The 23,949-nt window shown below is 44.3% G+C and overlaps 1 pseudogene across 1 annotated transcript; it reads left to right on the top strand.

The window, feature by feature from the left end:
- The first annotated feature begins 18,992 nt into the window (after positions 1 to 18,992).
- LOC308614039 (ubiquitin-conjugating enzyme E2 R1-like) lies at positions 18,993 to 19,917 on the top strand (annotated as a pseudogene). Its single transcript has one exon. The product of its transcript is annotated as a ubiquitin-conjugating enzyme E2 R1-like (transcript).
- Positions 19,918 to 23,949: the final 4,032 nt, after the last annotated feature.

Genomic DNA, 23,949 nt, shown 5'->3' with positions numbered 1-23,949 from the left:
TTGGAAGTTTTAGCCACAGCAATCAGAGAAGAAAAGGAAATAAAAGGAATCCAAATTGGAAAAGAAGAAGTAAAGCTGTCACTGTTTGCAGATGACATGATACTATACATAGAGAATCCTAAAGATGCTACCGAAAAACTACTAGAGCTAATCAATGAATTTGGTAAAGTAGCAGGATATAAAATTAATGTACAGAAATCTCTGGCATTCCTATACACTAATGATGAAAAATCTGAAAATGAAATCAAGAAAACACTCCCATTTACCATCGCAACAAAAAGAATAAAATATCTAGGAATAAACCTACCTAAGGAGACAAAAGACCTGTATGCAGAAAACTATAAGACACTGATGAAAGAAATTAAAGATGATACAAATAGATGGAGAGATATACCATGCTCCTGGATTGGAAGAATCAATATTGTGAAAATGACTCTACTACCGAAAGCAATCTACAGATTCAATGCAATCCCTATCAAACTACCAATGGCATTTTTCACAGAACTAGAACAAAAAATTTCAAAATTTGTTTGGAAAAACAAAAGGCCCCGAATAGCTAAAGCAATCTTGAGAACGAAAAACGGAGCTGGAGGAATCAGGCTCCCTGACTTCAGACTATACTACAAAGCTACAGTAATTAAGACAGTCTGGTACTGGCATAAAAACAGAAAGATAGATCAGTGGATCAGGATAGAAAGCCCAGAGATAAACCCACGCACATATGGCCAACTTATCTTTGATAAAGGAGGCAGGAATGTACAGTGGAGAAAGGACAGCCTCTTCAATAAGTGGTGCTGGGAAAACTGGACAGGGACATGTAAAAGTTTGAGATTAGATCATTCCCTAGCACCATACACAAAAATAAGCTCAAAATGGATTAAAGACTTAAATGTAAGGCCAGAAACTATCAAACTCTTAGAGGAAAACATAGGTAGAACACTCTATGACATAAATCACAGCAAGATCCTTTTGGACCCACCTCCTAGAGAAATGGAAATAAAAACAAAGATAAACAAATGGGACCTAATGAAACTTCAAAGCTTTTGCACAGCAAAGGAAACCATAAAGAAGACCAAAAGACAACCCTCAGAATGGGAGAAAATATTTGCAAATGAAGCAACTGACAAAGGATTAATCTCCAAAATTTATAAACAGCTCATGCAGCTCAATAGCAAAAAAACAGACAACCCAATCCAAAAATGGGCAGAAGACTTAAATAGGCATTTCTCCAAAGAAGATATACAGACTGCCAACAAACACATGAAAGAATGCTCAACATCATTAATCATTAGAGAAATGCAAATCAAAACTACAATGAGATATCATCTCACACCAGTCAGAATGGCCATCATCAAGGAATCTAGAAACAATAAATGCTGGAGAGGGTGTGGAGAAGAGGGAACACTCTTGCACTGCTGGTGGGAATGTGAATTGGTACAGCCACTATGGAGAACGGTATGGAGGTTCCTTAAAAAACTACAAATAGAACTACCATATGACCCAGCAATCCCACTACTGGGCATATACCCTGAGAAAACCATAATTCAAAAAGAGACATGTACCAAAATGTTCATTGCAGCTCTATTCACAATAGCCCGGAGCTGGAAACAACCTAAGTGTCCATCATCGGATGAATGGATAAAGAAGATGTGGCACATATATACAATGGAATATTACTCAGCCATAAAAAGAAACGAAACTGAGCTATTTGTAATGAGGTGGATAGACCTAGAGTCTGTCATACAGAGTGAAGTTAGTCAGAAAGAGAAAGACAAATACCGTATGCTAACACATATATACGGAATTTAAAAAAAAATGTCATGAAGAACCTAGGGGCAAAACGAGAATAAAGACACAGACCTACTTGAGAATGGACTTGAGGATATGGGGAGGGGGAAGGGTAAGCTGTGACAAAGCGAAAGAGAGGCATGGACATATATACACTACCAAACGTAAGGTAGATAGATAGTGGGAAGCAGCCGCAGAGCACAGGGAGATCAGCTCGGTGCTTTGTGACCGCCTGGAGGGGTGGGATGGGGAGGGTGGGAGGGAGGGAGATGCATGAGGGAAGGGATGTGGGAACAGATGTATATGTATGACTGATTCACTTTGTTATAAAGCAGAAACTAATTAAAAAAAAAAAAAAAAAATTTCGGCTCACAACAGCTACTCTGTTCATTGAGGCCCAAGTCCACAGAGCTCTAGCTTGGCTAGTAGGCAATGGTCAAGAGTACTCAGCCGACTCACAGGAGACACCTAGGTACTCCCAGGAATTCTCAGGGTCAGAGAATCAGTAGCACTTCATTTCCCAAGTATATATGATCACAAATGTATAGGATTGTGAATTGACAGAACATAAGCCGTAGCACATGCCTGGCATGCAGCAGCCACTCAATAAACGTTTGTGGACAGAATGACTGAATACAGTATTTTGTCTGTTTAGTCTACATCATATCCAGCACCTAAAACTGTGCCCAGCATACAAATGGCACTCAATAAGTATTTGCTGAATGAATAAAAGTTGAGTTTGTGCCTTTTCAGTTGATTTTATTGTTTCCTATAAATGTAATTTATTACTGAGAATACCTTTTAAAAATGTAAATAAATTAACAAATCAGGGAAAAGTCTTTGGTCCTATGTCCCAATTTATGTGTTAAAATATGCTATCACTGCCTTATATCATTCCTATGATCCACTTCCCTTTGAACCTGCAGCTACCATTATCCCCTTGTACAGGAGATAAATTATAAATTAGGCCAGCCCGCTATGGCTAACAGTGCTGATGATATTTGAATATCCATTTAATAGCAGCAACTATTGCTGGCATTTTCTTAATGTGGTTTCTCTTGTAATTCTGACAGCTTTATGAATGCTCCAGTAACTTTCAGCTAAATCATCACAGAGTTTCAATTTCCATCTTTAAGCCCTGCGGATAGATCATATCCATATTATGCTAATAAATAACTGCATCTCAGGTGGATGGTGGGAAATGATCTAAAGGAACATACAAGGCAATATTGCTGGTCCTTAGGCTTAAGCTGGCCCTCATTCACTTATTCCCCTTCAGTGATCAAAGGCATATTAACCAATTAAAAATTAAATTGGTAAATGTTGCTGACATGATTTCATTCTTGCTGTTTACTTTAGAAAGGAGAACCTTTCCAGTGAGTCAGTGCTCTCCCAGCAATTTTCCAGTACCATCGCAAAGCACTGGGGGACAGTGGCAGGCATATGTATGTGGTTATGTTTCTCAGCTAGTAGAAGAGAAAAGGAACTTTGCAGTTATTGTTTAGGGAGCTGACTTTGCATTTATGGCCCTGGCTTCTCTACATCTTAGTACGTCCATACGAAAAACAAGGAACTCTGATCCTTATGGGGTATCATTAATTACACTTGAAAATTTCTTAGATGTGTGCAATTACTGGGCTGCCTTCCATTTATTTAAGGGAGACTTTCTTTAAAATGTACTTCTTTATTCCATAACATTTCAGTGTTTCAGAGCTCTCAGAGGTTCAGATGTCCAACTGGATCAACTCAAAGTTTTCTATTTTTAAAAGAGAAGAAAAAAATCAAGAAACAACAACATATCTTCTGAATGACAAAATGTACCATGTAAATGACTTTCTTTGGAAGATCTCTAATTCTCAGCCTTGGAGTCTATCAGGAAAGTTGATATGGTTCCAGAATACACTCGGTTAGTAAAATGAATTTCTAATATCTGTCCATACGTAAATCACATGACTCCTTTTGTTCCAAGTGCAGTTTACTTAGACTGGCTACAACTTCAATTCTTCTTGCACTGAATCCAGTCCAACCCTGCTCGGCTGTCCTAACCACAGCCATCAACAAGCATTTGTTGAACATCCAGGGGCACATTCTTCTGCCAGCAGAGAATGCATTTTCAGTGTCATAGGATGAATGATGGCCCCCAAAGAGATATGTCTATTTCTTAATCCCTGGAACCTGTGAATGCAGCCTTATTTGGGAAATGGTCTTTGCAGGTGGAATTAAGCTAAGGATCTCAGAGATCATCCTAGACTTAGGGTGGGCCCCAAATCCAATGATAGATGGCCTTATAAGAGAAACACAGAGTGAGATTTCAGACAAAGAGACATACAGAGAAGAAAGCCATGTGAAGCTGGAGGCAGAGATTAGAGTTTGCAGCATCGAGCTATGCAACACCTGGAGCCACCAGAAGCTGGAAGAGGCAAGGAAGGGTGCTCCCTGAGAGACTTCAGAGGGAATGCAGCCCTGGAAACACCTTGATTTCAAACTTTTGATCTCCAAAACTGTGAGAATATTCATTTCTGTTGTTTTGGGTACATCAAAACATTGTATTGTTTCCCATTGCCCTAGGAAAGCAATACAATCAGGTACCAGGTTGTTGTTTTGGGTACATCAAAACATTGTATTTCTGTTGTTTTGGGTACATCAAAACATTGTATTGTTTCCCATTGCCCTAGGAAAGCAATACAATCAGGTACCAGGTTCAATTTTTCACGCTTGAAGACATGTCTAGGATTTGGTTCTAATGGATTTATTAGAATCCTTTCTGTTTTGGCAAGCAAATCCCCAACTCCAAACACCATCCCCCTACCAGGCCCTGCCAAAAAGACAAAAAATCTACTCTTGTGTTTACTTTAGTCATACTAGCACATAATGTTACCAAAAGAACATAGTTAAGAATTAGTGACAATTTGTTGCTGATTATTTAAGTTGGTTAATTATGCCTCTTACCCTTGGGTGGTCCTTCTTGTCCTCTTACTTAGAATGAGAAAGATACCGTTGTCATAATATTTCTAGTTGCTCTTTGATGAATCAGCAACTCAGAGAGAGAAGGAAGATCCAGAATGATGAAATAAGAGAGTATTAAAGACCAATTTCAGCCTGGTCCTGGCCTTGAGCATTTCAGTTTCCCTGAATATGTTTACGCAACTTGGTGATTTCCATACATGTCCTGTTACCCACACTAAACAGACTTGAAAGCAGCATGATTTCCACCCCTTGGATAGTGAGTAATCAGAGTCTCCTTCTCAAAGATACATTAATTCCAAAAATAAAAGCTCCACAGACATACCTCTGGGCTGGAATGGAGAAATCACCTAATCAAAGAACTCTTGACAGCTGGCTAACAAACAAGGATGTCTTCTAGGGCAACAAGAAGCCCAGCACGTTGTATAACTGGAAACAACTAAACCACAACTTCTAAACCACTTACTTGGATCTCCAACTGTTATTCTTGACTTCATTATCAGAACAAAACAAGACAAAATCCTAGTATAAACAAAGCTATGCTCAGGGCTTCCCTGGTGGCGCAGTGGTTGAGAGTCCGCCTGCCGATGCAGGGGATGTGGGTTAGTGCCCCGATCTGGGAGGATCCCGCATGCCGCGGAGCGGCTGGGCCCGTGGGCCACGGCCGCTGGGCCTGCGCGTCCGGAGCCTGTGCTCCGCAGTGGGAGAGGCCGTGGCAGTGAGAGGCCCGCATACCGCAAAAAAATAAAATAAAATAAAATAAAATAAAAAGCTATGCTCAGCCTATAAGCTTTTTGAACAAGACAATGTAACATTCCCCAAACGTGCCCCATGTTCTCTGTCTCCCTGCCCTTGGTCTCCATGAGTCTCTCACCAGGAAAGCCACTCTCACTTCCCCTATGTCTGCCTATTGAATTCCTACTCCATCCTAAGTCTGGCTTAAATGTCATTTCTCCCACAAAGATTCCCCTCAGCTCCTTTCCCTAACTGAGGCATAAGACCTGCCTTTCAATCCCATACTAATCGCTTGTGTCTTCTTCCTTACTCCAGCCCTGTAGTTCTGTGTGTGCTCCTCTGATCATCCTCTAAAACTAGGAGACCCTAGGGGAGTTCTCAACATTGTGACTCAATATAGATCCCATGTTAGAGTCAAAGGAAATAGCTACTGAATGAAACACAGCCAAACAAAATCACTGAACTATATAGGGAAGTAGTGGACCTGGATCCCTTTCCCCTCATCCACACTTCACAGAAGATACTAAAGAAAACATTCAATCATCTCTGACTTTCTTTCCAAAGAAAACAGTATAGGCCGACCTGGCCTCTCCTCTAAGTCCTCTTTTCAATTGGAATAAGGACTATGTTTTGTTCACCTTCATTGTTCCTATATTGCTTATTCTCACACAAGACACGTGGTAAGCACTAGAAAATGTTTGTGAATATTCATCTCAGAAGCTTTCTGGCCAACTGGAATCTATATAGAAGCACATGGTTTCCTGGTCCCTCAGCTCTCTTTGATCCCCGCCAAATCTTGCTCAGTCTCCCTTAGGACCACTCTCAGTATCTCTTTTCCTTTCTATTCACATTGCCGTCACCCTTTTCCTCCCAAGCTGTTTTGCTGATGGTCCTCCTGGTCTAGAAGGCAAGACTCGGCTTCTTAAAGCCTAATTTGTTGTCACTGTCATTCATTTATCTCTGAGAGAATATCTGACCAAATCAAGTCAGAACCCCTACTCTTGGCTCTAAGGTCTTCCATAGGCTTGATGTGGCCAACTTTTCTAGACTTTTCACTCACTATTTCCCTTAAGAAACCCGAGGTTTTTTGCCAAGCTAAACATTATTCACTTCCCAAGCATACCAGAACCTTTCAATCTCCATATATCTCCTCAGGCTGATTCATCCACCTGGGGTGTTCACCTCACCTGTCTGGTTACACATACCCACTGTCTTTCAAGTCCAATCCAAGTGCTACTTCTACCATGACACCTCCCCCAGACACTGCAGCTGAGAAAGATCTTCTGATCCTTTCAAATTTTATTCATAGCACCTTCATCAGGGTTGCCTGATTCCATCTAAGTGCCATTCTCCGAGGCTACTCAACCCCAGGCACTGTGTCAGCCACAGGTTTGTCTCACCTACTGCACAAGCCTTCTTCCCACACCTCTACCCCAAGGACCCAGGCAGTGAGTTCTCAGTGAATATCTGCTGAATGAAAGAATAAATTAAAGGGTAAGTCATGTATCTGTTCTTGCAAACAGTCAGCTTTGACTATTGGAGAAGGAATAGAATCTGTACAAAAAGGAGTTAATAAATAGTGCTGGGATATAGCACCACCACTAGCACCTTCTCACTGCCCTCAGAGAAATGACAATGTGGGAAGATAGAGAACCTTTCCCAGCTGTGGCTCCAAGCCTTGAGGGCTTCCCTACACCATGATGGGGTACTGAAGACCCACCCCAAAGTGCATCTCTCCCCACCCCACTGCCAGGTTCTCCACTCTCACCCCCTTTGTGTCTGAGGACAGAGTAAAGGGAGGGCTGGGAGGAGGGGAACAGGACCTGATAACAAAGCAGGTCAAACAACAGACCTAAAAGAGCATGTGATTAGCTCCAGAGAGTGGCAAAGGCAGCAGCCGACACACCAGGAATGCCTGCCCATCGGCTGCCCCTTGGCTATAGCTCCTGTATCTCCAGGGAGGTCTGCCATTTGGGGCTGGGCTGCAGTCCCAAGCCCTCTCTCTGACCTCCTTATCATGGTGGGCGTCACAATCCAGGACTCAGAATTCTCTCCCACTGGCAGCGAGGCCACAGTGCTTGGAAAGGAGGGCTGCACTCAGCAGTCCAGATCAGGGCAGGCCAGACCGAGGTGGTGGTTACACTGGGCTGAGCAAGGGCAGTGGGGAGGGCACCCACATCCTGTGTGGGCAGTGATGGTGGACAGAGCAAAGTGGCAACAGAGCAGTTCTGGGAAACTGGGCCAAACACAAGGAAAAGGGCTTAAACAGGGTGTGGAGGGACCAAGGGTTTGCCATGTGATGCAGGCCCAGTACCAGCGAGTGTAAGAATAAGTGCAGGATCTGACTCCTGAGAGAAGAAGAGAATCTCACCTGTACCCCACCATCACTGGGTGAAGAGCCAGCAGCTGGTAACACAGGGTCACGGCTCCTTAGTTTCTCATGATCCAATTTCCAGCTTAGAAGGGATTGTAGATGAGCTGGGAGACAGGTCTCTGGAGGAGACAACCACTGCTGGCTCTGCTGCATGAGGACTTCTGCTGGACCAGGGGAAGAGGCAGAGAAGAAAAAATGCTTAACACTGGCAAGTGACAACTGGGGAAGGCTTGGCAATAGGAGTGGCAATGGGAGTTTTTCAGGCAGTGGGGATAGCTGAGCACAGCCAGGATGCAGGAACGTCCATGTGTACTTGGAGGAGAATAGCAATTCCTCACACGAGGATGAGAAAATAGAACGCTTCATGGTCCCAGAGGAAGACGCAGCCAGTGGGCAGAGTAGCTGAGGAGAGGCAAGGTGGGCCTAAGTGATGGAAGCTTGATCCTAAATTGGCTCCAGGGCCCAGATGAGCCATTTGCTCAGCAGACCAGTATTTTCCAGACTTGCCTGGGACATTGATTAAAATACAGATTCCTAGTCTCCTACCACTGAGATTCTGACTCTGTAGATTGGCAGTTGGGTCCAGGAACCATAAACAGCAAGGAGCTATTGAAACAGAAGAGTCTGGATAAATGAAACCTGGTTGGAGGCTGTCACAGAAAATATAGCAGTAGCTGTAATCATAATAATAACTATGACACTGACTATGTGCCAAGCACTGCTGTAAACAAAGGTTACTCATTTGATCACGTGCACATCAGCTTTATTATTCCCATTTTACAGGAAAGGAAACTGAGGCACAGAGAGGTTAAGGCCTTTGCCCAAGTTAGAGCAGCAGCAGCAGATGTGACCCCAGAAAATCTGTCTCAGATGCCTGTGCTCTGAAGCACTCTGTCATTCTGCTCCTTGAGGGTGAAGATGAGTCCCCTGACCTATAAGGAAGTTATGCCCTCCCCTTGCAGTGCCTTCTGGGTTCACGGCGCTCTCACTCTCTTCACCTCAGTTCACCTCCTCCTTACTCTCACTCAACCCAGTGGGGAGAGGTGAGTGGACCCAGGCTCCGGGAAGTCAGAGGGATCTGTCCCGTTACGTGGAATGTGGTGGAACCCTCAGGCATTTCCTCTTTGTCCTACCTACCCTGCCTGTCAGCTAAGAAAAACTGACACTTCCACCAGAGAATGTGCTATTTTTTTCTTTCCGATGTTCATCTAAACAGGTTCCTTATCTCCGTAGGCCAATTAATTGTGCAGACCTGACAGCAAACAGTCTGGGAATTAAGCAACCAGAATCTAGAGATTAAACCAAAGCTTACTTACCTGGGTCAGACACTTCTCCAGTTTTCTCGGCTGCAATTTGGGTGGTTCCCCCCCGCCCCACCCCGAGTGTCTTTAGGATCCCTTCCCATTCGAATGCATTCTGCTGAAGTCCTTGGTTTTCCCTCAGGTTTCTTCCCTGTGTCTCTAATCTGAATGTTCTCTTCTGTTGGCCTTCCTTCCCACATGACTGTAAGGAATTTAAATGTGGATGAAATTCCCTTGGGAATTCATAATGCTCCTCAGTTTATTTTTAGAGCAGCTTTGGCATGAGGAGAACAACACTGAACTTGGGAACAAAAGTCCAGTGTTCAGAGCCTGCAGAGTGGAAAAGTCACTTCTGGATTCCTCGGGGGCAAAACAGGAACACTACTGTGAAGGCTGAATAACGCAGTGAGTATATCCCTTCTTTATAAGCAGCAAAGACCATCATTTCCTATAGTCCAGTAGATCCTCTCTAAGGCCAGGTCAGTTTATCAAAAAATCAAACTCTCCTGGTTCTGGGTGTGGTATGTACATTATCTCACCACCTTGCACCTGCACAAAGCAGGTCACTGGAGTCCAGGTTTAAAGACCTCAGCAGGGCTTGGCTGTGAGTCAGAGGCCGGAAGACTCTCAAAAGCACCTTTCTTCAGAGTTAGCCTGTCCTTGATCAGTCAGGGGAGGCTGGGAGAAGTGTCATTCTGACCACAAATATGGAAAGCCAGAATACATATATTACTAGGAAGATCCTGGAGACCCTGTAGCCTCCAACAAAGAGGCAGGACAAATCAGCCCATCTCATTCCAGCAGCATGTGGGATGCAAAACCAGAGCACCAGTTATGATGCTGCTTAGAGCTCTAGCCCACTAAACATCAGTACAGGCGGCAATTGGAGAACACCTGTGCCTGGTGTGGATGATGTTTTAAATGTTTATTAGGCTGATCTGAGGCTGTTGTTTGTTTCCTAGGAGCAAAATTATCTCATGAAATTCTCTGTCACTGCGTATATGAGTTTGGAATATGAATATTAATGAAATAAAATGATACACCTTCCACTGAAACTTTATTTGCAGATTTTATTTTCTGCTTACAGGAACATTGATGTTAGTGCTTAGGTCTTTGCTGCATTTAAAGTGCCTCTTTAAAATTTCATTTGGAGTAAATATGCCATTAATATTTTGTAGTTTGGGGCATTGTTCCTTTTGTGTTTTGGTTGTTTGCTTCCCCACTTCAAGGTAGGGGTGGGAAAAGGGAAAGAGGAAGGCAGAATTCAAGCTATTGAGAAGGAGCTGTGTACATCATCAGGCAACAGAACAGGGTGAAATGGACAGAGCCCTACAAGGTAAATTCTTGTTACGGCAAAGGCATGTCTTATGGAAATTTTTCATTCTCTCCATGGTCCCCTACCACCAACCACCAATTCTTTATTTTGATTATTTTCTGTATTTATAACCTCACCTTGTTCAAGAATGGATTTAGGTAGCTTCAAGAAGTTCCTGTGGTTAATTTATTTTAACAGTTGAGGAAACAGTCCCAAATCTTTGAACAAATGACTCAAGCTCCCTGGGAATAGATAGGATATGGAGCTACCTTCCCAGACAGGCTCTAATGACCAGGTCAGAACTGTTCAAGGACTCCCCAAAATGAAACTGACAACTTAGCTGGAGTCATCCCAGGGTTTGGGTGAAATACTCCATCACACAGATCCCTGAGGGAAACCCAAACACTGACTTGTCAGCTCCTTTCATCAGAGCTTTTTGGAGGGTTGGGTAGTACCTCACTATACACATTCCTACAGCCCAAGAAGGCAAGGAGCCTTGGTGGCGGGGCAGGGGTGTGCCCCACCTTCCCCACAAGCTCTTTGCAGGAGCCCAAGGCAGGGGTAGCAAGAGCTCACTGCTCCATGAGGCCGAGCATCCTCACAGAGCTCCTGCTGCAGAGTAAAGCCTTGCTCTACCATGACCCTAGAAGGAGTCCTTAAGAGTCCCAAGTGCAGAGCTTCCCTGGTGGCGCAGTGGTTGAGAATCCGCCTGCCGATGCAGGGGACACGGGTTCGTGCCCCGGTCCGGGAAGATCCCATATGCCGTGAAGCGGCTGGGCCCGTGGGCCATGGCCGCTGAGCCTGGGCGTCCGGAGCCTGTGCTCTGCAGCGGGAGAGGCCACAACAGTGAGAGGCCCGCATATCGCAAAAAAAAAAAAAAAAAAAAAAGAGTCCCAAGTGCACAGCTGAGACCTGGAGCTTAATAGGTTTTATACTACTCGGCTCCACAGAGAGAAGAAAAGGTTCACACCAGAGCACAGTTTGAGGATAAGATAGCAAATGTTGTCCCTTAGTCTCAACCCAAACAGTTTCAGTGAATATCAGACTCAACTTATGCTGCACAGCTCCTACCAAGAGACAGGGAAAAGGTGCAAGGGTGGTGCAGGAACAGGCTGGGAGGCGGTCATGGCTGGGAGCAGCTCCTTCTACCCTACATGGCCACCTGCACCTGCAGCCCAGTCCTCTGGCTAATCAGAATGTAAAGAATCCTAAAGACCATATAAAAACAAGGTGAACTAGCCTAAATTTGCTGAGAGTGAGGTTGTTGATGTCACCTCTGTTACTTATCCAAAGTTAGCAGACATGCTACTGTTCCCTTTCCTATTGCAAAACCTGCCCTGGGATGGGATGGGAGGTGGAACCCAGTCACGGCAGAGCCCACTTCACTGGGGCCCTTCTCCCAGTCACTAACATTCAAGATCCCTAAGAAGAGGCACTAGTATGTATTGTTCAGGGCTGGATCTTCAGTAATAGCAGTGGGCCTGGCACCTGGTAAGTCATCAATAATATCTATTGAATAAATGAGTGAATGGAGTTTATCCTCAAGAGAAACCTAAAAAACTCCTTCAGTGTACTTTCTGTGGATTTATTTATGTTTTGGAAAGGAAAACTCCAAGGACTGGATCATAGAAATCAAGTGATGTCAGAGTTTCCAGGGGCTGAAATGAACGTCCTGAGAGAGCCCAGCCAGGCTACAGAGGAGGGTGGCAATGAGCAAGGTAAAGGGCAAATCACGTGGTGTCACGAGGAGAACCCTGATGAGTCCACATTCTACAATCTTGGCAATGCCATCTTCTCCAACCTCCTTCTCAGTAAAAGGACTCCTTTTCTATAGGATCCTTCCAAGCAGGGTAAGAATCCACAGTCGTTGATTAGGGCAGTTTTTAGGTTGCAAATAGATGGTAAATGAGTATCTTCCCTGTCCCCACCCCACATCCAAATCTTTGCATATAATCAGAAGGAGTAATATCAGAAAGGTATTATCTGTAGACTATTTGACTCATTTGTTCAGCAAATGTTTAAGAAGTCCAGGCCCTCTGAGGATATAACAGTGGTCCAGATCCAAGGTACTACAGGACCTTATAAGGTACCACCTGCCTTTGTAATGCTTATCACAGTTTACAAAGACCTGTTATTTGATTGTATAGCCACATTAGAACTGCTCGCAAAACTGCTCTGTTGAATAAACTTCTTCATGGTGGAGGTGGGGAGACAGTAGCCTCCACCTGGGATCCTAAAACTTAATCACCCATCATGCCTTGAAGTTTCCAGCCAAAGGGCAGCAATCATTAGTCATAGCCTATCCCCAAGTTCCCCTTCTTCCCATTTAGCCTTCAAATCAATAAGATAATTACTGCTGTAGTCTGAAGGTTTTACATTTTCTATTATTCTTGTTGACTGCCATTTAATTTTTAAAGTTTATTTTTAACTTAATGATTTTTGTGGAGAGATTTTCTGGTTCATTGGAGGTTTTTGGTTTTATGGTAGAATTAAAGAAACATAAGAATATAATTTAGTCTGATTTTCTTTTCTGGCCCAAATCTGCATTTGACAATGTTTCCCAAGGGTGAGTTTCTGTGAGTGTGTCTGTTCCAGTGACCAGTATTTCTGTGGAGGTGTTAGAGTTAGCTACGAGGAACAGAATGCTGTTTTGTGAAATGACAATTAGGGAGTTTGAGGAAATGAGAACAACTTAAGGAGTGAGTGTAGAGGACTTAATTGGGGGGAATAAGGTAGAGTAGGAAAAACACAGTCTGGTTTGACCCCCAGCTCTATGACCTTGGGCAGGCCACTGACCTTTCCTGAACTCTGAACTTCTCATCTGCTAAATAAGAAAATGATTCTGGGTAGTGTGTGCTAACACTGATAGCAGTGGCCATGACAAAGGGGCATTCTGTGGCGTGTAGAGCCGACACACAGGGTTGGCGCATCAGGCCCTGAAGTCTGGAGACTGGCTTTCTGTGCAGGGTGACTGGGGCACCTCTGTTGGGATGACATTAATATGGACAAGCCTCTGGCACTTCAAGAAGACCGGGCTGAGGGTATTAAGTAAAGGGGAGTGAGGGTGAGGTCTGCCTCAGTCTCAGAGAACTGAAAAGAAGCTTCAAAACCAAGGGGCCCATTGAGTAAACAAGATCAGCTGCCTGTGGAAGGGCTAGCCACCATCTGACTCATCCATCCAACCCAGTGTGTTTTCACTCCATGACAAAACTCCTTGCATCTTTCCCCTTGTCTTCCTCAGCCTCCAAACCAGGTGGTAAAACAGGATTACTGTCCAGCTCTACATCCTTCTCAGATAATTTAAGCCCCACGTGGGCCCTCAGATCACAGAGCTCGCGTGAAAACCTCCTTAGCACATGTTGGGAGAGTCCAGGGTGCAGGCTCTGGACTGACAGCCACACAGGGGTTTCACCAAGTCCCACATCATGCTTGGCTCAGCCAGGTGTGGAGGTCAGTTTGTAGAGTGACCCTACTTCGCTGGCTGCTCCTTGTGTCCCATGTGACTAAAGCATGCCTTTCTGGCTGAGCTCTGAGCACAGACAACGTTACAGACAATGTTCCTTCCCACTCCCACGTCAAAAACCTCATCTCCATGGTATTTTCACCCTAAGTTACCCATCTGCTGCCCTGGATTCTCCAAACAGAATCTCTCCCACTTTTCCCAGGTCCTACACATCTGAATGTATTTGGGGAAACAGTTTATTTTCTTTCTTTCTTTCTTTTTTACTTTGCCCCCAACCTTCTCTTTGGACATCCAGGAACGTAGTTACTCCCCTTTTGAAGACACCTAAGTCAGTCTAGGATTTACCCATCTCTTTGCAGCCTCACTCTCTGCTGTCACTTAAAAAAATTTTTTTTTTCATGTTTCCTGCCCTAGTCTTGCAGACCATAATCCATCTCACCCTCTAAGACAAAGCAGGTCTAGGGTATTCCAAGTAGAAGGTCTTTCTTATTCTGAACACCACCTTGGGCCTTCCACTTTCCCCATCACTTCTCTTCAGCATCTCTCCACCTTAGGACCTTGCAGTACAACCTGAGGCCAGGCAGTCAGGCTCAGTAAGGCACAAAGCAAATCCACTTTACTACAGGGTGTACACTCTCAAAGGACAAACTCTATTCAACTACATAAAAGTAGATAAATCACAGCTATCCAGGACCTAAAAGCATAGGCTTGGAGTCTGTTTCATTCTCGTGTTCTACTATTATCCCCACCCTCTTTCCACCTGTTCCCTGTCCCCAGCCCCAGAGCCTGGCCCTCCACTCCACCCCAGCCAAAACATAATATCTGTCATCACTGTGTGGCTGGTGGGATGCACCATCCTCCATGTCTGGCTTCTCTGTGTCTTATCATTGCATTGAGGACAGGCTGCGCTCCAAGTCACCCTGACATTCAGAGAAGGGCTCCTCCCCGGCCTCCTGAAGATTTCTCCCTGGATTCCTCTCCCCACTAGACTCTCAGCCTCCTCTCTACTCTCCTAGACTGTATTGCCTACTGCAGACTTCTCCTGTCTTTTGGGCACTCTTGACCATTCTGCAAGCATGGTCACATCATGGGGCTTTCAGGTCCCAGTCTCTCAAAAATGTCTCCCTTTTTCTTCATCTCTGCCCCAGTTCCAGGAGGGCCTTTGTTCAGGCCCATTACCAAGGCCTCAGCAATTCACCCTCTCTGGGCAGGCAGAGTCTTGGCAAGGGGAGCAGAGACTGGATTTTAAACCCAACTTGTCCCCAGAATGGGCTCCTAACTGTGAGTTTAGTGCACTAAACTCACATTTATATTAATAGAGGTTTCTGCCTCAGTCAGATTCAAGTACACTTAGAAGCAGAAGTTGGGGGGAGGTGAAATTTCCAAGATTCCCATTTACGGATTACATCTACCATAGCACTGATTCCAGCCTACCTGAGCCCTGTGGAATAATTAAGAGGAGGAACGTTTTATTGTATTGGAGGAAGAGAGGAAAATGAAGAAAGAAAAGGGGAAATGGAGGAGTAGAAAAAACTAGATTTTCATTTATCTGCCTTTTTTTGGTTAATTTTGATGTAAATATAAAAGGTCTTTCGATTTATTTTAACACAATTAAGTATCTACTTGCTGTTAGGAAAACAAATTTCTAAACTGTTATCCCTTTATGCTCTTTTCCTAAGTCACAACATCTGTCTTTGTTCTGGGGCTTGGATTTCTTTTCTTCCTTTTCTTCCTATTTTGACAGTCCTCAAGACAGCTACCCCAATGCCACAGTGTCATTAACCCAGCTGCAGCTTTGATTCTGCTGGCTCTTTACCGTGGTTCCCACAGCTGTTGCTAGCCCATTGTCCTACCCTGCAGAGAGGTCAGCAGACGCTATAACTCATGGGCTGAGGCATTCAAAGAGATACCAGGGAGCCATCATATGGGCATCAAAATAGGCAAGAAATCTAAGTGCTGAGAACTTTGATGCAGCAAAGAATCAGGAAAAGCGAGGCTCCTGCTGTCCCTGCTGCTCGAGGCATCCCCCTCCAATGGCCTAAGAGAATGTGAAGCCTCAGGTGTCCTGACAGCTGGAAACAGCCTTAGCTTCTCCTAAGACGAACAACAGGGGCACCTACTAGGTGCCCAGTACTGTACTGGTTGCTCTACCCACATTATCTTTCATTATTTTCCTTATATTTTTCAGATGAGAAAACTGAGGCTAAGAGAGACAAAATGACTTTTCTAGAGGTCAGATTATCACCAAGAGATTTGGTTAAATATGTGGTGCTTATTAGGCTAACTTGGAGAGCTTTATTTTGCTGACTAGACTTTGGGTTTTTTTTGGGTTTTTTTTGTTTTTTGCGGTACCCGGGCCTCTCACTGTTGTGGCCTCTCCCGCTGCGGAGCACAGGCTCCAGACGCGCAGGCCCAGCGGCCATGGCTCATGGGCCCAGCCGCTCCACGGCACGCGGGATCCTCCCAGACCGGGGCACGAACCCGTGTCCCCTGCATTGGCAGGCGGACTCTCAACCACTGCGCCGCCAGGGAAGCCCCCTGACTAGACTTTTTACTCTCACTAGAGAGAAGTTGTAGAGCAAGGGGAGAGAAATACTGCCTGGTGTAGAAATTTGATTGTCCTGCTGTATGATTTACGATGGACCTTACTTCCAATAAATACCTCACAAAACTGTTGAGAAAATCTACAGTTTCATCAATGTGTTTCGAGTTTCTGTTTTCTTCATGGAAATAGATGCACTAAAATGCTATGTTGGTAGAGTCTGCTAAGGAGGGCCCAATCACAGATGTATTACACAAAATGAGATAAATGTGGTTCCTGCCCTCAAGGAACTCATGATCTGGTAGGACTGGTAAGACAATTAAAGAATAGAATTGACATGGGTAAGGCTTTGGCCAGGACCCAAGTTAGGTGCAACAAAGAAATTCAGAGCAGAGCAAGACATTATGACATCTTCATTTTGACATTGCTGATTTTATATCATAAATGCCACCTAAGTACTGATTTTTATTGCCCCACCTAGTGAAGTTGAGGCTGGAGAGAATAAGGAATAGGATTAGGATGTATGTTTTGCATCTTATTTGATATAACTTGACAATATACGGTTGTAAAAGTAACAGAAGATAACTCACAGAAATAGTTCTATCTGTTGGGATGGAGGGACTTTTAAGCATTATACCAAAGGCAGAAATAATAAAGGAAAAGATTAATTGATTTGACTATGATTTCACACATAAACAGACATATACACAAACACACAAACCAAGTTAAAAAAAACTGGAAAAATATTCGCAACATATATCACAGATTGTCATCTGCTTTCTTTTAAGTTGGTTTAAGTTTGCCTTGATTATGCACTTAAATTCTTACCAAGATCTGCCCTGCATCAGTGTAACAATGGTTTATTCAAATGATTAATAAAAATATACACCTGAGAAACTGTCATTGACCAGAGGAAACAAGGGGGAAATGATAACTAAGTGCAATGTGGGATTCTCGACTGGATCCTGGAACAGAAGAAGAAAATGGACAAAGTATATGTTCAGATAACTCAAAAAAGAAATGAATAAAAATGAATATGGCCAATGAAAAAGGAAAAGAAGTCCAACCTTACTTTCCAAAGGAAAGTTGTATACATAATCCATATTATAAATTGTATCTACAATCCATATTATATATAATTTATACTCTACACACACCCCTTGGATTGGCAAAGACAAAAATGATCAATGATATTCAGTCTAATACTGGTATTAACTGGTAAAAATCATAAAAGCATCCATTTTCCTATATTTCTGCCTTGATTTCTTATTATTATCTATACTTCAAACTAGTTTAAGGTGTTATCACTTGTCACTTGGACAACCATAATAGCCCCCTAACTTATCAACCTCTGTTCATTCTTGCCTCTGTTCACCAGTTCTTTCTACTCAGCCAAAGTTATCTTTTTAAAACACAGAGGATCCCCAATCATTGCTTTTATCTCTCCTTGCTGTTGGAATAACAATAAAGTCTTTAACAAGACCTGTGAAGCCACCTGTGGCATGCTCCCTACCCATTTTTCCAGCCTCATTTTGCCCGGTGCTTCCCCTCTCTTTCCACTCCAGCCAAACAAGCCTTCTTCAACTCCCCCAGCAGCCACATTTGCACAGGCTGAGGCCAAAACGCTCTTATCTCCCCTATTAGTCTAGTTATCTCCTACTTGAGCTTCAGGCCTTATCTGAAATGTCACTTCCCCCAGGAAGTCATCCTCGAACTCCCCAACTAGAAGGAATTCACGTGACTGTACTTTCTAACAGTATATGTGTCTTCTCCTAGTAATACTTACACAGAGTACACAAGGGCAGGGACCACACTTGGTGGGGACCACACCTGGTGTTGCTCACTGTTGTACCCTAAAGAGTACACAATACTTGGCACACACTAGGATCTCAATAAATGTTGAATGAATCATGAATCTTTCGGGAGATCAGTTTGGCAACATATGTTAATATTTTAAAACATGCATATTCTTTGCCTCAGTAATTTATTTCGGGAAATTTATTTTTCTTTTATTCCATTATACACATGTACAGCACACACACACGGGAGTGAGTCCTAAGGTTTTCCACATTTCTAAGTACAGTTGACCCTTGAACAATTCGGGGGGTTAAGGGTGCCGACCCGCTGCACAGAGAACCCAGTAGGGCACTCTGTATACGTGGCTCCTCCATTATCCAGGGTTCCTCTCTATGCATGGTTCTGATTTCTCAGATTCAACCAACTGCAACTCCTGTGGTACTGTAGTAGTTGCTATTGAAAAAGAAATCCATGTATAAGTGGACCCACGCAGTTCAAACCCACGTTGTTCAAGGGTCAACTGTACATGCATGTTATATAATCAGAAACAGAAAATGTTTTCATTTGAGGGGGAGGATGTACATTCATTGTCTTACATAGGTTGTATCAAAGTATCCCCAGATTAAAACAGTTGCATCAATGGGAGGACGTCAAAATATCCCTGTCAATCCAGTTCCAGAGCCGGTCCCAACTTGCTGTGACAAAAGGGTCACATGTCAAAAGTCAGCAGGGAAGCAGGCAGGGGCTTAGAGGAGGAAGGTGGCCCCTCCCCCCTGCCGCTGGCGCCCAGCTCGCCCAAGGCGCTGCTGCTGGGGGAGCCGGTGGAGGGCTTCAGATGACCCTGGTGGACAAGGGCGACCTGAACTGGGAGGTGGCCATCTTCGGGCCCCCCAACACCTACTCCGAGGACCGCTACTTGAAGGCACGTCTCAAGATCGCCATCGACTACCCTTACTTCCCGCCGGCCTTTCTGTTCCTGACCAAGATGCAGGGCCCCAACGTCTACGAGGCTGCGGACGTGTGCATCTCCATCCTCCATCCCCGGCTCGACTACCTCCTACCCCCTGAGCGGGGAGCTGCCCTCAGAGCGGCGGAGCCCACCCAGAACTAGGACCATCCTCCTGAGCACCACCTCCCTCCTCAGCGAACCCAACACTGTTTCCACCTGCCAACGTGGACGCTTCCGTGACGCACACAAAGCGGGAAGAGAGCGAAGGCAGGGCCGGGAGCACGTGGGCGTGAACCGGAGGCAGGTCCTGGGGACCAAGGCGGACGCGGAGCGGGACGGCGGGAAGGTCCCACCGCGCTGGCCCACTGCTGTGGGAAGACCCAGGCCCGGTGCCTGACCAGGGCTCGGACCTCTTCTGCCAGCATGACTACAGGGCGGCGAGGCCCAGGCCGAGGCCCGCAGCTGGGGCGGGGACTATGAGGACGACTCGGGCCACGAGGAGTCCTGACAGCGCGTCCCCACCAACAAGCTTACAAAATTCTACCTCAGCCGGCTGGAACGTATGGGCTCTCGGGCGCCTCTGCCGCCTCGACTACCTCCGGTAGGCGTGCGCTGCCGGCCCTGGGCCGGTCCCCAGGTCCCGCCCTGGGTTTTCTCTGCTTTGGAGGGAAGCCCCGCCCCGCCCGCCGTCGCATCCTGCGGGCCCCCAGCGTGCTGGGCGCAGGCGCGGCGTGGAGGCGGTGCCTGGGGGCCACGGACCCCGGCCCTGTCTGCAGCTCCCGCTGGCTGGAGCCGGAGACTTGGGGACCCAGCTCGCGAGTGGATGGATTAACTTGAGGTCACCTCTTCTCTCTGCCTTGGTTTGTTTGGAATCTAAATAAAGCGATTTTATGAGAAGCCAAATAAATTAAAAAGTCAGAGCAGGTAGAAATTTTCAACTAAGGATAGGGTATTGTAGAGGATCCAAGGTCCAAGGACATCTTCAGGAAAAGGTAGCACGTGAGTGGGGTTATAAAGGATAATTAGGATTCACATAGATGAGGAAGAGAGGAGAGGCTGGGAACAGTGCATGTCAAGCAACAGAAAACAGGATCAGCCCAAAGAGAGGTTCGGAGATGGGAGTGTGCAGGGCAAACAATGTGCTTGCTCATTTGGCCCAGTGTAAGGGGTGTAGAGAGAAGCAAGATACAAGAGAGAAAAGGTAGGCTGCAGCCAGATCACAAGAATCTCAATAGCTGATGGAAAACAATGACGGGATTAAAGTAGACGGTAAACATGGCAGGCTCCATGCTTTACTATTTTTTAATTTCTTTTTTGAGATGGTAAAATACGCTATTATGCTCCGTGCTGCAGTGAATATACTTATATATTTCTCCAGCCACAAGCTTAAATGTAATTGTAGGAGAAATTCCTAAACATGGAGTTGATGTGTGGAAGGATATGCACATTTTAAATGTTGATAAATATTCTGAGATTGCCCTCTTTAGAGGTTGTATCAATTTACATACCTCAAAAATGTATAAATGTCTGTTTTCCTACAACCTTGTCAAAAATAGGTTGTCAAAAATACATTTTAAGAAACTTTGGATATTAAGTGAAAAATACAGTTTTTGCTTATATTTGTTTATTGTGAGGGAACCTAGGTATCTTTTCCACTATCTTAGAACCATTTGTATTTCCTTTTGTGATAGATTTGTTCATGTTGTTTGCCAGTTTTTTTTATTAGAGTGTTGATCTTTTTCTTATAGATTTGTAGTTCATATTTTAACAAATTTAGCCCTTCATCTGACAAGTTTGTTAAAATATTTTTCCCTGTTTATGATTTGTATTTTGACTTGATTTGTAGAGTTTCCTACCTTGCAGAAATGTTTGATCTTTAGAGTCAAACTTATCAATATTTTTTATGTCTCCTGAATTTTATCATGCTTAGTTCTTCTCTATTCCAAGATTATTAATTTTTTTTCCATTTTTCCCTAGAACCTTGGTAGTTTAATTTTCATGTTGGTAGTCCATCTGGCACTTATTTTGGCATAAAACTTGGGAGAAATACAGATTTATTATTTGCCGGATGGTTACCCGATTGTCCCAATACCATTTATTTAATTGTAAATTTTTCTCACTGATTAAAATATGCAACTTGATCGTATCCTAAATTCTTATAAAAGCATTGGGGTCAATTTCTGATTCTATTCTGTATATTCTGTTATTTCCACTATTTTATATTCCAGGTCACTTATCCGTTCTTCTGCCTCAGTTATTCTGCTATTTATTCTTTCTAGAGAATTTTTAATTTCATTTATTGTGTTTTCATCATTATTTGTTTGCTCTTTAGTTCTTCTAGGTCCTTGTCAAACATTTCTTGTATTTTCTCCATTCCATTTCCAAGATTTTGGATCATCTTTACTATCATTACTCTGAACTCTTTTTCAGGTAGACTGCCTATTTCCTCTACATTTGTTTGGTCTGGTGGGTTTTTATCTTGCTCCTTCATCTGCTGTGTGTTTCTCTGTCTTCTCATTTTGCTTAACTTACTGTGTTTGGGGTCTCCTTTTCGAAGGCTGCAGGTGCATAGTTCCCGTTGTTTTTGGTGTCTGCCCCCAGTGGGTAAGGTTGATTCAGTGGGTTGTGTAGGCTTCCTGGTAGAGGGGACTGGTGCCTGTGTTCTGGTGGATGAGGCTGGACCTTGTCTTTCTGGTGGGCAGGGCCACGCCCAGTGGTATGTTTTGGGGTACCTGTGACCTTATTATGATTTTAGGCAGCCTCTCTGCTGATGGGTGGGGTTGTGTTCCTGTCTTGCTAGTTGTTTGGCATAGGGTGTCCAGCACTGTAGCTTGCTGGTCGTTGAGTGGAGCTGGGTCTTAGCATTGAGATGGAGATCTCTGGGAGATTTTTGCCATTTGATATTACATGGAGCCGGGAGGTCTCTGGTGGACCTATGTCCTGAACTCAGCTCTCCCACCTCAGAGGCTCAGGCCTGACACCCGGGCGGAGCACCAAGACCCTGTCAGCCGCACAGCTCAGAGGAAAAGGGAGAAAGAAAGAGAGAAAGAGAGAGAGAGAGAGAGAGAGAGAGAGAGAGAAAGAAAAGAAAGTTATTAAAATAAAAAAAGATTATTAAAAATTTAAAAGTAATTAAAAAAAGAAAGAAGAGAGCAACCAAACCAAAAAATAAATCCACCAATGATAACAAGCACTAAAAACTATACTAAAACAAAAAACAAACAAAAAATATGGACAGACAGAACCCTAGGACAAATGGTAAAAGCAAAGCTATACAGACAAAATCACACAAAGAAGCATACACATACACACTCACAAAAAGAGAAAAAGGAAAAAAATGTATCTTTTGAGAAGTCTGAGGTCTTCTGCCAGCATTCAGTAGGTGTTCTGTAGGAGTTGTTCCACGTGTAGATGTATTTCTGATGTATTTTGGGGAGGAAGGTGATCTCCACATCTTACTCCTCTGCCATCTTGAAGGTCTCTCTACACCTATGTTTTAGGGTCAGCTCTCCAAGATCTCTGCATTACCAGGTTGAGAAAGGAAGGTAAAATTTTACATTGTCCTTTTCTTTCCAAATCCAGACTCTTGTGAATATGGTTTTGAGGTGCCCATGGGTTGTCATCCTCCTCCTCCCAAGGACAGCTATTTCCTTTTGATGAAGTCTTTTTATGTGTGTGTGTCTCTCATTAGCATTTGAAAGTTTTCCTCACATAGGTCTTTTGGGTGTCATACTATAGGAAGATCATTTGTCAGATAGTTAGCTAGTTAGGAGAGGAACAAAACTGGAAGTGGGATGGTCAGGTAAAAGAGCACTCCCCAGGCAAGATTTAATGCAGGACTGAGTTATATGAAGGCAGTCGAAGTCAAAACAGCAGAATTTTTTCCTTATTAGAAACTGGAAGCCAGGGAGAAAAAAAAGAATCAAAGACTTCTCTAAGGTTTTGAGCTTAAGGAATGACGGGGTTGGGGATAGTATTCTGAGAAAAGGATAAGAAGGAGAAGAATCAGATTGTGAACAGAAAGATGATATATATGGTTTGGGAAATACTGGCCCTTGGGGTCCAGCAAGATGTCCAGGTGGAAACGTCCATCAAGCAAGTGGAAATAAATGTCTGGAAGGTGAACCCATAGGGTGAGAGTCAAAACTCTTCTGGGAAGTGGGATTAGCTAGAGAGAGGAAGATGAGGGCAGGACCTTGGAGACAATCTTGTTTGAGGAGAAGAAGAAAGAAGAGCCAGCAAAGGAATCAGGAAATGAGGAGCAGCTAGAGTGAAAGAAATAGTCCAGAGGAGAGTCAGAGAGAAGAGAAGACAGTGGTGAAGGAAAGCACTGCTGTACCTGCCTTCACAAAGTGCTCTCATAAGCTTGTATTAGAGGCTAGTCATCTGAGGTTCAAATCTTGACTCCATCACCTAGGAGTTATATGGCTTGAGGCAAGTCAGTTAAGCTCTCTGAGCCTCAATTTCCTTATCTGTGAAATGGAGATAATATTATAATAGTGCCTACCTCATAATGCCATTGTAATGATTAAAGAGAGATACTTCTGGGCTTCCCTGGTGGCACAGTGGTTGAGAGTCCGCCTGCCGATGCAGGGGACACGGGTTCGTGCCCCGGTCCGGGAAGATCCCACATGCCGCAGAGCTGCTAGGCCTGTGAGCCATGGCTGCTGAGCCTGCACGTCCGGAGCCTGTGCTCCGCAACGGGAGAGGCCACAGCAGTG

Source organism: Mesoplodon bidens (assembly GCF_964165515.1).
Source record: "Mesoplodon bidens genome assembly, chromosome: 3".
Taxonomy (NCBI): domain Eukaryota; kingdom Metazoa; phylum Chordata; class Mammalia; order Artiodactyla; family Ziphiidae; genus Mesoplodon; species Mesoplodon bidens.
This window is presented reverse-complemented; position numbering and strand designations above follow the sequence as displayed.